General features: G+C 39.5%; 1 pseudogene; it reads right to left on the minus strand.

Annotated features, from left to right (window-relative positions):
• Positions 1-2,207: 2,207 nt before the first annotated feature.
• On the minus strand, positions 2,208-2,986 carry LOC120231062 (annotated as a pseudogene).
• Between the last annotated feature and the right edge of the window lie 10,676 nt (positions 2,987-13,662).

Genomic DNA, 13,662 nt, shown 5'->3' on the forward strand with positions numbered 1-13,662 from the left:
CTTTTTTGTCATGATCATTGCTGTACTTGGTATCATTCATTGCTCTAGAGCACTTTTTTTTTTAAGTTTATTTATTTTGAGAGATAGCATGGGTGCATGCAAGCAGGGGAGGGGCAGAAACAGAGAGAGAGGAAGAGAGAGAGAATCCCAAGCAGGCTCCAAGCTTTCAGCACAGAGCACGACCCCTGCGTCCATCTCAGGAACCAGGAGATCATGACCTGAGCTGAAATCAAGAGTACGGTGCTTAACTGACTGACCAGGTGCCCCTGGTCTAGGGCACTTTCTATATAGTTGTCCTCATCTAATGTGCTTTCAGTAAGCTCCAGAATAAAGTACAACTATATTTGAACTCTAATTCTGTGTGGGCTGTATGAGATCAAGCTGTGGGCTTTACTTATTTCTATACCCGAGGAAGTAGTGTAGTGGTACAAAGCAGAGGCTCATAAATGCTGATGGGGGGTTGCTAAAGCTTTCTATTGAGAAAGTTCCCATTTGATGACATTTTGAGAGGGGAGAGAAGGAGGCAAGGAGTGGCAGGGGGAGGGTGGGGAGAGAGACTGGGGATTGGTTGGGGGAAAGAAGTTCTATTTTCAGAACCTCAAATCTGCTCAAGCTCTCTATTTTAGCAACCACTATCACTTTAATAGTCTTAGTTTTCTGTGAACTGACCATACCTCATATCTTCTCAGGGATCTACTTTTTCTCCCTGTGGTAAAAATTCCTAAAATGTTTATGAAAGGATGGGTAAAATGTATGAGGGCCATTCCACCAAAACAGACATTGCCTGGGGCACCTGGGTGGCTCAGTCAGTCAAGCCTGCTTGACATTCTCTCTTCCTCTCTCTCTGCCCCTCCCCTGCCTCACTCTCAAAAAATAAGTTAGAGAGAGAGAAAGAGAAAGAGACAGAGACAGAGACAGAGAGAGATTACCTGACAATAGTTTAGGAACCTCTGAATTGGACTTTATTTTCTCAGGTATTAGCAAACTTGTCTGTAGGTGGACAAGTTTGTGGTGTGAAAATGCACCAGACAATTAAAAAGATGAGTTTATTCCAGCTATTGCCATGGGGAAAATGCTCACTCATGAAGGAAGAATGAGGAAATAAAAAAGAGGATCTTGGGTTTTGTCAAGGCAGTAAACAAGAGTCCTGAGGAAGGGTCTTATCTCTGCTGGACAGGGGGCCCTTTGAGGCTAGGCAGGAGGGTCAGGAGATACCTCAGCTGTTCTCTGGGAGCACAGGGCTCATATAAAATTCAACATTGTCAGTGGACTCTGAAGCCCTTTTGTGTTGGAATCCTGCTTCTCTTATTTAGTAGCTGTGTGACTTTAGGCAAATTATTTAACCCCTGGGCATCTCATTTCTTCATCTATAAAACAGGAATAATAAATACTACTTACCTCATAGAGATATTTTAAGGACTAAATGAGATGAAGCATATAAAGTGCATGCCACTTTATGTGTTCCATAAATATCATTACTGCTCTCAAGTTTTCTGTGTAGAAGAGAAACCAGGTTTACAACTTGCTAGTGTTCTCGTATCAAACTTTACAAAAGACAAGAAGCCTCCCTCAGATAAGACAAGTCGTTTTTATGCCTCCTTAAAGAGCTGACACACAGAAATGCTTACCATGTACAAAATGAAATAACTTAGAATCTTTCTTTTAAGATGACCAATTATAAATTCAGTTAAACTTTCTATACAGCTGTCTTTATATGTGTAAGTAGTCTTCATATATATACAATGGACCATGGAATTTGTTTAAATGAATAGTTTTTAAATGATGCCCCAGCCTTATTTTATTTTAGGGAATGTTAGGCTTTAAAATTATCTTATGGCTGATTTAAATAGTAAAACTAACTTAAGATACATTTCATTTTAAGGGAATAGTTTTTATTTTTATATATTTTTTATTTACTTAACTTTTTAGCAACTCATTGAATAAACAGTTCAGCTTTCACTATAAACTTTTAACAGTTTCATGGGTTTGGCAGAAAGCAAGTTCATGACCTTGAAGTAGTAGCAGGTCTCAAAGTGATAACTTGAGGCTTGTCAGCAGACACTCATATCTTTATTGTCATTGAGAGGGTAATGGGACAATACGAACATATTCGATTCCTATAGTTCCTGAAATGCCCTGCATATTCTTTAACATTCAGCTGTATTAATTAGGCTTTTTTTTTTTTTAAAGAGTATGTGAAGAAGCTATCACTGCGCCTCATTCTGGATGGTATTTTCTGCTTTATTTTCATTTTCAACACCGATAGAATATGGTGCTCTTCCTAAAATAAACTCTTCCCATTTGGGAATATATTCTTCTACTGATGCCCAGTAAAGAGTCTCAAGAGAAACTACCTCTGGTGGTGGAATTGGGTGAATCTGGGTCTGTAGAGACTGCTGTTTCTACATCCTTAAATAGACTGATAAGGTTCTTTTTAAAATCATTCTCGGTGGGGTGCCTGGGTGCCTTAGTCGGTTAAGCGTCCGACTTTCGCTTAGGTCATGATCTCGCGGTTTGTGGGTTGGAGCCCCGCGTCGGGCTCTGTGCTGACTGCCAGCTCAGAGCCTGGAGCCTATTTCAGAGTCTGTATCTCCCTCTCTCTCTGACCCTTCCCTGCTCACGCTGTCTCTCTCTCTCCTAGAAATTGAAAAAAAAAAGATTGTAAAATCATTTTTGAAGGGCACCTGAGTGGCTCAGTTGATTAAGTGACAAGCTCTCGATTTCAGCTTAGGTCATAATCACAAGGGTTCATGAGTTTGAGCCTCGAGTAGGGCTCCAGTGCTGAGCCTGCGTGGGAGTCTCTCTCCCCCTTGCTCTCAAAATAAATAAATAAAAATAAACAAATAAAAGCAGTCTTAGCTGCTTGCATCTGATATGCCTTTTCCTCGTTTTCATCTACAGATTTATTCTTCATATTTTGAAGTAATATTCACCTTTGTGATACTATTTCTTTCTGGTGAATTTCTTGAGCAAACAAGGAAATCATCTTTAGTCAAAGCTGCCGTATAAGCTTTCTGAGTGAAGAGCCTGGACCAATACAGAGATAAAGATCAAGGGAAGAGCTTTGCAGGCTCTAAGTTTGAAGGCAAATCATTGGGTTGGGTACAAAAGCCAAAGATGCCTGTCTCAGATGCACTCAGACCTCTTCCATAAAGGTGCCCACTCTTGTCAGGAAAATAGTTTTAAAAATATAGTTTCAAGCTATTTATTCTTGATGAACTTCAGGTGGGCATTAGGAGGAGGGAAACCTCTGTCATCCATCAGGGACAGTGATAGGCACTCTCCATATTTTCCTTCCTTCACACTATTCCTGTGAGGTAGGGATTATAGCCCCATTTTACATTTGAAAGAAATTGGGGAAATCTTTGAGAGACTAAATAATTTGCCCAAGATCATGAAGCTAGTAACTGGGCATGACCGATATGGATTCTCAGTAAGGCGCACAGGAGAGATTGTCAACTAATTGAGAGAAAAGAAAATGGTTTTCATTTTCATGTTACCACCTCGTCATCATGTTCTGCTGTTTACAAAGCTGGCCTGGGAGTCTCCAGAAGCACAGATCACTAAAATTCATTGAGCACTTCTATTTAGAGTCTCCAGTTCAGAAATGCTCTGAATTATAGCCCTAATAATTACTGGGAGGTTGACTACATGTTATGCACTGTTCTAAGTACTTTTCATGTGATAACTCACTTACTCTTCACAAAACCCAATGAGGTAAGTGCTATGACTATTCTCATTTTTACAGATGAGGAGACTGAGGCATAAAGAGGCATAGAGTAGCTACTGGAAAGATTCAAATCTAGGCAGCCTGACACCAACATGCATGTTGTTAACACTCTTCTATAAGCTCAGACACCAAAACAAAGTGAATTTGAATTCTGTACATACATGAAGTAGTTTGGAGAGATTAAAGAACAGTTTAACTGTCCCAAACCAACAGAAACCTATCAGGCTGGCTTTTCAGGTTTAGTCACATTACAGTTATCACAAGAATTTTAAAGGAAAAATAATGAAGACAAACAGACATTAAAGGAATAAGCACAATTACCTAGGTTCTTTCATTCTGTAGTAATTGCGATGTCTTATGGCCTTGAGCAAGCCCAGAACTTTTTCATATATTTATTTCATGTCATGAGATCAACAAAGGTGATATGAAAAACAAGGTTAGAAACTGCCACGGCCCGATAGGGTCCACGTTTAAAGTAAAAGTAGGCTTGACTTGATATAAATAATAGCAAAGGTATGTATGATTCAGTTAATTTTAGTCTTTTATTTTATTTTAATTTTAAAAATTTTAGTCTTTTTGATATCTGACTGTCCCAGTCCTGTTCCATGTATTGTCAGTATCACAGAAAGTAAAATCCAACCATTCTAAGGACATACATAGGAGTTTGGGCCCATGGATGAGTTTGGTGTATGTCCTCCAAGTCCATACAGACTCAACATGAATCCAACCAAAATGTGTAGAGCTCCTTGAAAGGTACCACTCTAAGGAGCTAGGTAGGATGGTAAATGATTTCTTTCTCTCCAGTGGCTCAAATTCAATGGTGATGTCAACCACCTCAAATATTTTTGGTGAATAAAAAATTAATTGTGGGATGCCTGGATGGCTCAGTCGGTTAAGCATCTGACTTCAGCTCAGTTCATGGTCTAATGGTTTGTGGGTTTGAGCTCCGAGCCAAGCTTGGTGCTAATAGCACAGAGACTGGAGCCTGCTTCAGATTCTGTCTCCCTATCTCTCTGCCCTTCCCCTGCTCATGCTCTGTCTCTCAAAAATAAATAAAAACATTAAAACATTAATTGTAAATTGTAACAATAAATGCCACTGAGAGCATGAGAAAAGTCTTCTTTTCCCCCAGCTATTGAACTTGTGTTGAACACTGGGCCAAATGAACCAGATCTCCAAGGAATGCTATGCACTGATTGATGGGGGCTGCGTTTCTGTCCAGACCTGAGCCAGTCGCGAGTGGAATAAGATTAGAGTGGTTTATACTCATCGGGGTCCATCATTAGAGTTGAGTGCAATCATTCCCCCAAAACAGGTGGGGAAGGGGTAGGATAATCACTGAAGAAGCATCTGTAATGTCCATGAAAAGGCTAAATGCTTGATGTTTAATAGAAGAAACACTATGAAGAGAGCTCTCTTGGAGGGGAAGGGGGAAGGAAAAATTCCACCTGTAAAAGGTGTGGATTTGGAGTTGGAATTTCAGAAACAGTAGTGGAGACCCGCTACTAAGGAATTTTTAGCCAAAGTGTACAACGTGAACAACATTAAGAAAGAAAGAGTAAGATACAGAAGAGCAGAAAATAGAAATATCATTGGAGGAGAAGGAGTAAGAAATAAGGAGGAAATATGTGAGCAAGTCAGATTTTTGGGGTGTGAATGCCGGCCTGGGGAATCTGAATGCATTCTGTGTCTAATGGGGTGCTGTAGAAGGTATTAAGTTATGGCATTATTAGATCTGTGCTTTCCAAGGCTCTACAGATTCTTCTGCATCAAGGTTGAGGCTGGATGTCTCCAAGTCACCTTGGGTTAGGCTAGTGTTTCCTGGCTGGGCTCAGCCTTCAGGGAGTAGGGACAGAATCTCCTCCACCTGCTCTCTTTTGTTAGATTTTGATCTAGCTCAGGGAATCTGTTCCTACCATTCTACATATATGACTATGGTCTTTCCAAGACAGTCAGACGTTGCTCTGTGGACTGGCTGAGGGATCCTGCCAGGGTCCTGGGGAATTTGGCCCCTCATCCCACACTTATCTTTAGGACAGCCACATATAGAAGGCTGCATTCCTAGCTCAGCTCTGATCACCAAGAATTCAGCAGGTAAAGGCAACTATGAGGCCAGCATGGAGTTGAGATAATTCAAATGAATTTATTACACCTGTTTAGAGTCAGATTCCCAAGGAAGTCTAGGAGGGATATGACTGGAAGGAGAAGAGAGTGCTTACTCATGTCAGGCTCAAAGAAATAACATTATAATATAAAACATTATAAAATAAAATTATAATTTTGGCTCCAGATGTACTCCAGCAGTAATCAGAGCACATTAAATATCTACCCAGCCAAATGCAATTTGTTCACTAGGACAAAAATTCTGTGAAACTCTTTATGGAGGCTACACTCTTATCCTGGTTCTCAGGGAAAGTCCCTCATCTGAACAGCTCCGGGATTAAAATCCTCTGCTCATGTCAAAAGGAAAAAAGGGCAACGTCTTATTCCCTGGAATAAACAGAACAAGGATAACTGAAATGGAGGCACATACTTATGAAAGTGTGAGATTTCAAATTTGTATTAATAACATATTTTCTATCCTTATAACAGAGTATCAAATGCAGTCAACCTACAGATAAACCCAGGGAATGTTTTTGAGCCAATATTCCTTGAGTGCTTCCTTTGTGCTAGGCACTTGGCTAAATACTTACTTTTTATCTTGTCCAGTATGGTAGCCACCAGCCCCATGTGGCTGATTAGCATGTGAGCTGTGGCTAGTCCAAACTGAGATGTGCTTGAATTTCAAAGACAGAATGAAAAAAAGAATATAACATATCTCACTAATATTTTTATGTTGATTATATGTTAAGATAGTAATATTTTGATTCATTGGGTCAAATAAGATATATTATTAAAATTCATTGTATCTGTTTCTTTTTACTTTTTAAAATGTGACTATTGGAAAATTTTAAATTACATATATGGCTCACATTTGTGGCCTGCATTTTATTTCTCTTGGACAGCACAGTTTTAGATTATTTCTGTACTGCTCCTATATGACAACCTTATGACGTAGAATATTATTAGGTCTGTTTTCCTAAAGAAGAAACTACTGAGGTGTAGAGACTTGCCCAGCATTATTCAGTGCTGGGCTGTGATTCAAACCCAGGTTGGTCACCCAGGTTAGCCACTATATTATATTAACTCTTTAGCTTGGTTTCTGAGTCCATTTTTTTCCCAAGTGACTCAGTAAAGAGCTCTGAGTCATGATGGGATCTCCCTCACTAACTGGTGGCATGAGTTTGAGTGATTTCTTAATCTCCTCATGTCATTAGACATGAGCTTAATAAGTTTAATGAGTCAATAATGCATTAGTGTTTTATTTGAAATGCTTCTTTGGCTTCACAAATGGGGAAAAATTCAGTTCAACTTCACAAATATTTCTTTAGCATCATCATGTACACATGTGACAAAGCCCAAATAAACATCATCAAATATGTTAATTGTTGAGAGGGAATTAATTATGTTTGGAGCAGCACCAGAATTAATGAACAAAACACACTTTAACGTCTCCATTTGTAAAGAGAAGGGCAATACTCACTTGAAGCTTATTCAACAACAGACACAATATGTTTTTTAACTGTTATTAATTATATTGGGGCTCTACATATGGTCATTTTTCAAATATTCCTACAATCTTTTACAAAAGAATCTTCCAAAACATGAATGCTTTTGAACCAAGAAAGTCATACCAATTCTAAAAATACAAGCATGCGAAAATAAAACTCAATGTCAAGATTAAATATTTCTTTTTTATTATTGTCGTACTTTAACTTAATTACATTGGTGAGACTTCAAGTCCCCCCTAACACACTCCAATGCTCCTTGTTTCTAATTTTTTAGTGCATGTATTGACCATAATCTGAGCCCCACTTGGAAAAGAAGCCCAGCCTATGAGGCCGTTATTGACCCTTAAAAGCCACGAACCAGGAATTTTGGGGGGTACATTTATATTCAGTTGTGAGGCTCCAAATCATAACCTCTGCTCATGTCTAAATGCAACTGAAAAGAAAATCAGGAGACCTAGAATCCTCTTCAAGCTGGGCTCACATAAAATTGTCACGGAATTTCAACAACACCCCTGCTTTCTCCAGTACTTGTCACTAGCTCTGGCTCCTTCCTTCACCATCTGTCCCATGTTCTTGCTCTTATTACCGCAAATTAGCTTGGCTTTGGAACAGTTATTTTTCAACATTTCGCAATCCACAGTGTCTTCTTTGAAATTATGTCTCAGTGCCACCTAGTAACTACTCTTCTGGCAACATTTTCCCCCCAACTTCTGGTATAGCACATTGGTTAATCTTATTATTTAATTCATGACATTCCATTATCAGTTGGGTGTGCAAGGCCCTCTTATATTCTTTCATTCATACATTCCTTTGTTTCTCCATTCCTCTGTCTTCTCCATAAGCAACCATTCCTTAGTGTTGAAGTATACTCTTCTCTCAGTAGGAATTCTTGTAAAATATATTTTTTGTTTTGCATGCATGCATTTTAAATTTATATAAATCACATTGTAGGAAAAAATTTTCACTCTGTTTCTTTCTTAACCGAGCATGATATTTTAAAAAAGTCTAACCATGTTCCTAAGTATATATCTAGACTTTTGCTTCTAACTGATGCCTAGTTCTCCATCCTTTTTATTTGTCTGCATCACACAAATGGACACATACATCACCCTCAACTCACCAATACTACTAACAATGCTGTGACAAATATCCTCATACATATCTTCCCTTATGGGTGAGAATTCCTCTGGATTTCTATCCCCTACCAGGGAAATGTTGGGTCGTAAGTAACATATGTATCAGTTAAAGTCCAACCAGGAAAACAGTAGCCACACTAAGCATGTTAAAACTGAGAGATTTTGACGCAAGAACAGATTACAGAGGTGATGAAGAACTGAGAGCCAAGCAGGGGATATGAGGATAAGAGATTAGTAGTAGGAAAGCCCCTACCACATCCAAACCACAGGAATTACTTGTAACAGGAACCTGAGTCTGATGGAAGTTGGAATTGAATCAGGGCTGCCTGGGAGGAACTGAGAGTCAAGGGGAAAATACAGATACTCTCTAGGAGACAGAAGGAGAGGGAAATTACCCTGATCTCCCCCTCCCCGCCTCCCACCCCAGTTCCAATCAGTGTCTTCTGCTAGGTGAACCCACCCCCAACTGCAGCCTGTAGGTGTCAGGACAGAACGGGGACAGGTGCGGACAAATCACAGGGCAGACAGTGCTAAACACAGAGTTTGCTTGATTGGACCAAATCCTTTTAGAAATCCTCTCCACACTAACTGCACTGTCTCCACTCTTACCAGCAGCCTATCTCCACATCTCATCTACTTCACCATCCATGACCCAGCATTCTGCAAAAAGTAGCAGCTGAGATCTCTTCCACCTTCCTTTGAATGTGTCTAGTGTACTACATATGCCTCAGGCATCTCCTCATATCTACCAGCCTGCTGGGTCTCAGGGGCCTGTCCATCCATTGGCCCATAATGTCATGGGGGCAGCAACCTCAGCAGGTTTATTTGTAACCCCTTACCTGGCATTATCCTCATGTTACTGACCAAGTGATGTTCTTGTTGACTATTGATGTCACACTTTGCCCCTTATTGTTAAGTTATTATTCTGGCTTGCAGACAACACTGATGGCAGATTTCAGAAAGCCTCCTGTGGCATTGTGGAGCGATGACTGTTGGGAGATCCTGTGGGTGAAGGAGAGAGATGATATTCAGCCAGCAAGCACAGTTTAAGACCAAAATTATTGTCAAAACACTGTGTTCTTTGGTAAATAGCCTCTGCTCTGAACAATTGTATTCTGACTGCCCTAACTACATCCTTGAAACCATTCCTCCCACCAAAATCAGCAACTAAAAGGGTATGCCTGGCATGGCCAGGGTGCCCCAGAGCCCTGCTGCTGCAATCTGCCTGGCTGTTTTCCTGACTTGGTTATTGCATATGCCTTAATGGTTGTTGGATATTGTAAATATTGCTCCCCTGGAGGAGTGTCACAAAAGAAGTATAGAGGAAAGTTTGCAGACTTCTGGGCAGACTTCTGTACCCTCATTTCTATATATGATGTTGGGGCAGAGAATTCTCCCAGATTATTTTCCTGATGGCAAATGCTCCATGTTTCTTGCTTTTCTCTTAGTGGATAGCAGTTACCCCCTTATCTGTTGGGGATACATTCCAAGACCTTCAGTGGCTACCTGAAACCATGAATAGTACCAAACCCTACGTATGCTATGTTTTCGTCCTATACATACACACATATGATCACAGTCACATAGTCACAGTAAGAGACTAACAATATGACTAATAATAAAATAGAACAATTATAATAATATACTGTAATAAAAGTAATGTGAATATCCCTCTTTTGGAATATCTTATTTTACTGTCCTCACCCTTAGGGTAATGTGGGTTGATAAAGTGCCTATGTGATGAGAGGAAGTGAGGCATTGGGACATAGCATTAGTCTTCCACTGACCTTCTGCGTTTGTCAGAAGGAGGAAACTCTGCTTCCAGACCATGGCTGACGGTGGGTAACTGAAATTTCAGAAAATGAAACTGGATAAGGGGGGGACTACAGCATAATGCACACAGCAACGTGCACAGCCTGAAGTACACAGCTCATGGAATTTTTACTTACGTGATCCATGTCTTCACCCCCAGATGAAGGTATACAACACTTCCTGCCTCCAGCTGGCTTCCTCAGGCCATCTTTCCATCAATTATCCCCATGTAGCCACATTCTGACATCTATCACTAGAAATTAGGTTTGCTTGTGTCAAAGCTTTGCCTTAATGAAAGCACAGAGTATATATGCTTGGGAGTCTGACTTCTTTTGTTCAATATGAAAAATATCCTTCTTTGCCAGGGCTTATATAAATGGCCATTTTCTAATTTGTTAAGTTGGATTCTTAACTCATTAATTTTCTAAGTTTTTATTTAAATTCCAGTTAGTTAACACACCGTGTAATATTAGCTTCAGATGTACAATAGACAACACCTCCATACAACACCTGGTGCTCATCACAAGTTTCAACCTTTCTTTTGCTGTTGCATTTTTAACTTTTAAAAGCTATAGCAGAATACATATAAAACTTTCCATTGTAACCATTTTTAAATGTACAATTCAGGGAAGTTGATTACATTCATAATATTGTACCACCATTACCACTGTCTAGTTCCTAAATTTTTCATCCCCTCAAACAGAAGGGTACCCATTAGGGAATAACTCTGTTCCTCTTTCCCCCCAAGTCCCTAGTGATCTCCAACCTACATTGTGTCTCCACGAATTTGCTTATTCTAGATATTTCCTAAAAGTGGAGTCATACAAAATCTGTCCTTTTGTATTTGGCTTATTTTACTTAACACAATAGTTTCAAGGTTCATCTATACTGTAGCACATATCAGCATTTCACTCCTTTTATGGCTGAATAGCCTGTTACATGTATATCCTTATCTATTTGTCTGTTGATGGACACTTGGTTTGTTTTCACCTTTTGGTTATAATAAATAATGCTGCTATGAATATTGGTATATGAATATCTGGGTCCCTGTTTTCAATTTTTTCGGGTATTATGTGGGAGTGGAGTTGCTGGCTCATATAGTAAGTTTATGTTTCACTCTTTGAGGACAACCAAACAACTGTCAACAGCAAATCCTCTGCCTATTTTCCAACTGGGTTGTCTTTGATGTTGGGTGGTAGGAGGTCTTTTAAAAAATATATTCTGAATATCATACTCTTATCAGATATATGACTTGCAAGTATTTTCCCCATTTTGTGGGTTGTCTTTTTGCTCGCTAGGGCCCTTTGATGCACAATGGTTTCTAGTTTTTATGAAGTCTGGTTTATCTATATTTTCTTTGTTGCCTCTGCTTTTGGTGTCATATTTAAGAAGCCATTGCTATATCCAAGGTTATGCAGATCTGCCCCTGTGTTTTCTTCTGAGAGTTTAACAGTTTTACTTGTTAAATTCAAGTCTTTGGTCCATTTTGGGATTAATTTTTATATACTGTAAAAAGTAAGAGTTTGACTTCTTTCTTTTGCATGTGTCTACCTCGTTTTCCCAGTACCATTTATTGAAGAGACTATACTTCTTTCTCTTAAGAAAGAAGTCTTGGCACGCTTGTCAAAATCAATTGACTATAGCTGTGAAAGCTTATTTTGGATTCTCAGTTCAATTCCATTGGTCTATGTAGACTGTTTTGAGCATTCTAGTTTTGTAGTAAGTTTTGAAGAAAGGTAATATGATTTCTCCAACTTTGTTCCTCTTTTCAAGGTTGTTCTGTCTATTTTGGGCTCCTTAACCCAAAATTCCATATGCATTTTAGGATGGATTTTCCTATTACTTCAAAAAACACTATTGGGATTTCTAAAGGGATTGTGTGGAATCAGCATCTTGCTTTGGCTTTGGGTAGTATTGTCATCTTAATATAAAGTCTTCAGATCCATGAACGTAATATATATTTCCATTTATTTAAGTCTTAACCTTCTTTTTTAGTTTAGTAATTTAAGGTGATTTCATCCAAAGTACCATTTTAGTGGCATCCTATAATTTTTTATGTTTTTACATTTATTTTTAATTTATATTTTCTTTTTTTCTTTTATAGTTTATTGTCAAGTTGGTTTCCATATAACACCCAGTGCTCAACCCCATAAGCACTCTCCTCCATGCTCATCACCCCCTTCCCGTCTCCCCCTCCCCCATCAGCCCTCAGTTTATTCTCAGTATTCAGGAGTCTCTCATGGTTTGTCTCCCTCCCTCTCCCCAACAATTTCCCTCCTTTCCTCCCCCATGGTCTTCTGTTAAATTTTTCCTGTTCCACTTATGAGTGAAAATATATGGTACTTGTCCTTCTCTGCCTGACTTATTTCACTCAGCATAACACCCTCGAGTTCCATCCACGTGGCTACAAATGGCCAGATTTCATTCTTTCTCATTGCCATGTAGTATTCCATGGTATAGATAAACCACATCTTCTTGATCCATTCATCTGTTGATGGACACTTAGGCTCTTTCCATGATTTGGCTATTGTGGAGAGTGCTGCTACGAACATTGGGGTATATGCGCCTCTATGCATCAGCACTTCTGTATCCCTTGGGTAAATCGCTAGCAGTGCTATTGCTGGGTCATAGGGGAGTTCTACTGTTAATTTTTTGAGGAACCTCTACACTGTTTTCAGAGGGGCTGCACCAGTTTACATTCCCACCAACAGTGTAGGAGGGTGCCCGTTTCTCCACATCCTCGCCAGCATCTAGAGTCTCCTGTGTGGTTCATTTTAGCCACTCTGACTGGCATGAGGTGGCATCTCAGTGTGGTTTTGATTTGTATTTCCCTGATGATGAAGGACGTTGGGCATTGTTTCATGTGTCTGTTGGCCATCTGGATGTCCTCTTTGGAGAAGTGTCTATCATGTCTACTGCCCATTTCTTCACTGGATTATTTGTCTTTCAAGTATGGAGTTTGGTGAGTTCCTTATAGATTTTGGATACTAGCCCTTTATCCGATATGTCATTTGCAACTGCCTTTTCCCATTCCATTAGTTGCCTATTAGTTTTGTTGATTGTTTTCTTTGCCGTGCAGAAGTTTTTTATCTTGATGAGGTCCCAATAGTTCATTTTTGCTCTTGATTCCCTTGCCTTTGGGGATGTGTCAAGTAAGAAATTGCTGCGGTTGAGGTCAAGGAGGTTGTTTCCTGCTTTCTTCTCTAGGGTTTTGATGGTTTCCTGTCCAATGTTCAGGTCCTTTATCCGTTTTGAGTTTATTTTTGTGTGTGGTGTGAGAAAGCAGTCCAGTTTCATTCTTGTGCTTCTTGCTGTCCAGTCCTCCCAGCACCATCTGTTAAAGGGGCTGTCTTTTTTCCATTGGATATTCTTT

Source organism: Hyaena hyaena, unplaced genomic scaffold (genome assembly GCF_003009895.1).
Source record: "Hyaena hyaena isolate Hyena2069 unplaced genomic scaffold, ASM300989v1 scaffold_54, whole genome shotgun sequence".
Classification (NCBI taxonomy): domain Eukaryota; kingdom Metazoa; phylum Chordata; class Mammalia; order Carnivora; family Hyaenidae; genus Hyaena; species Hyaena hyaena.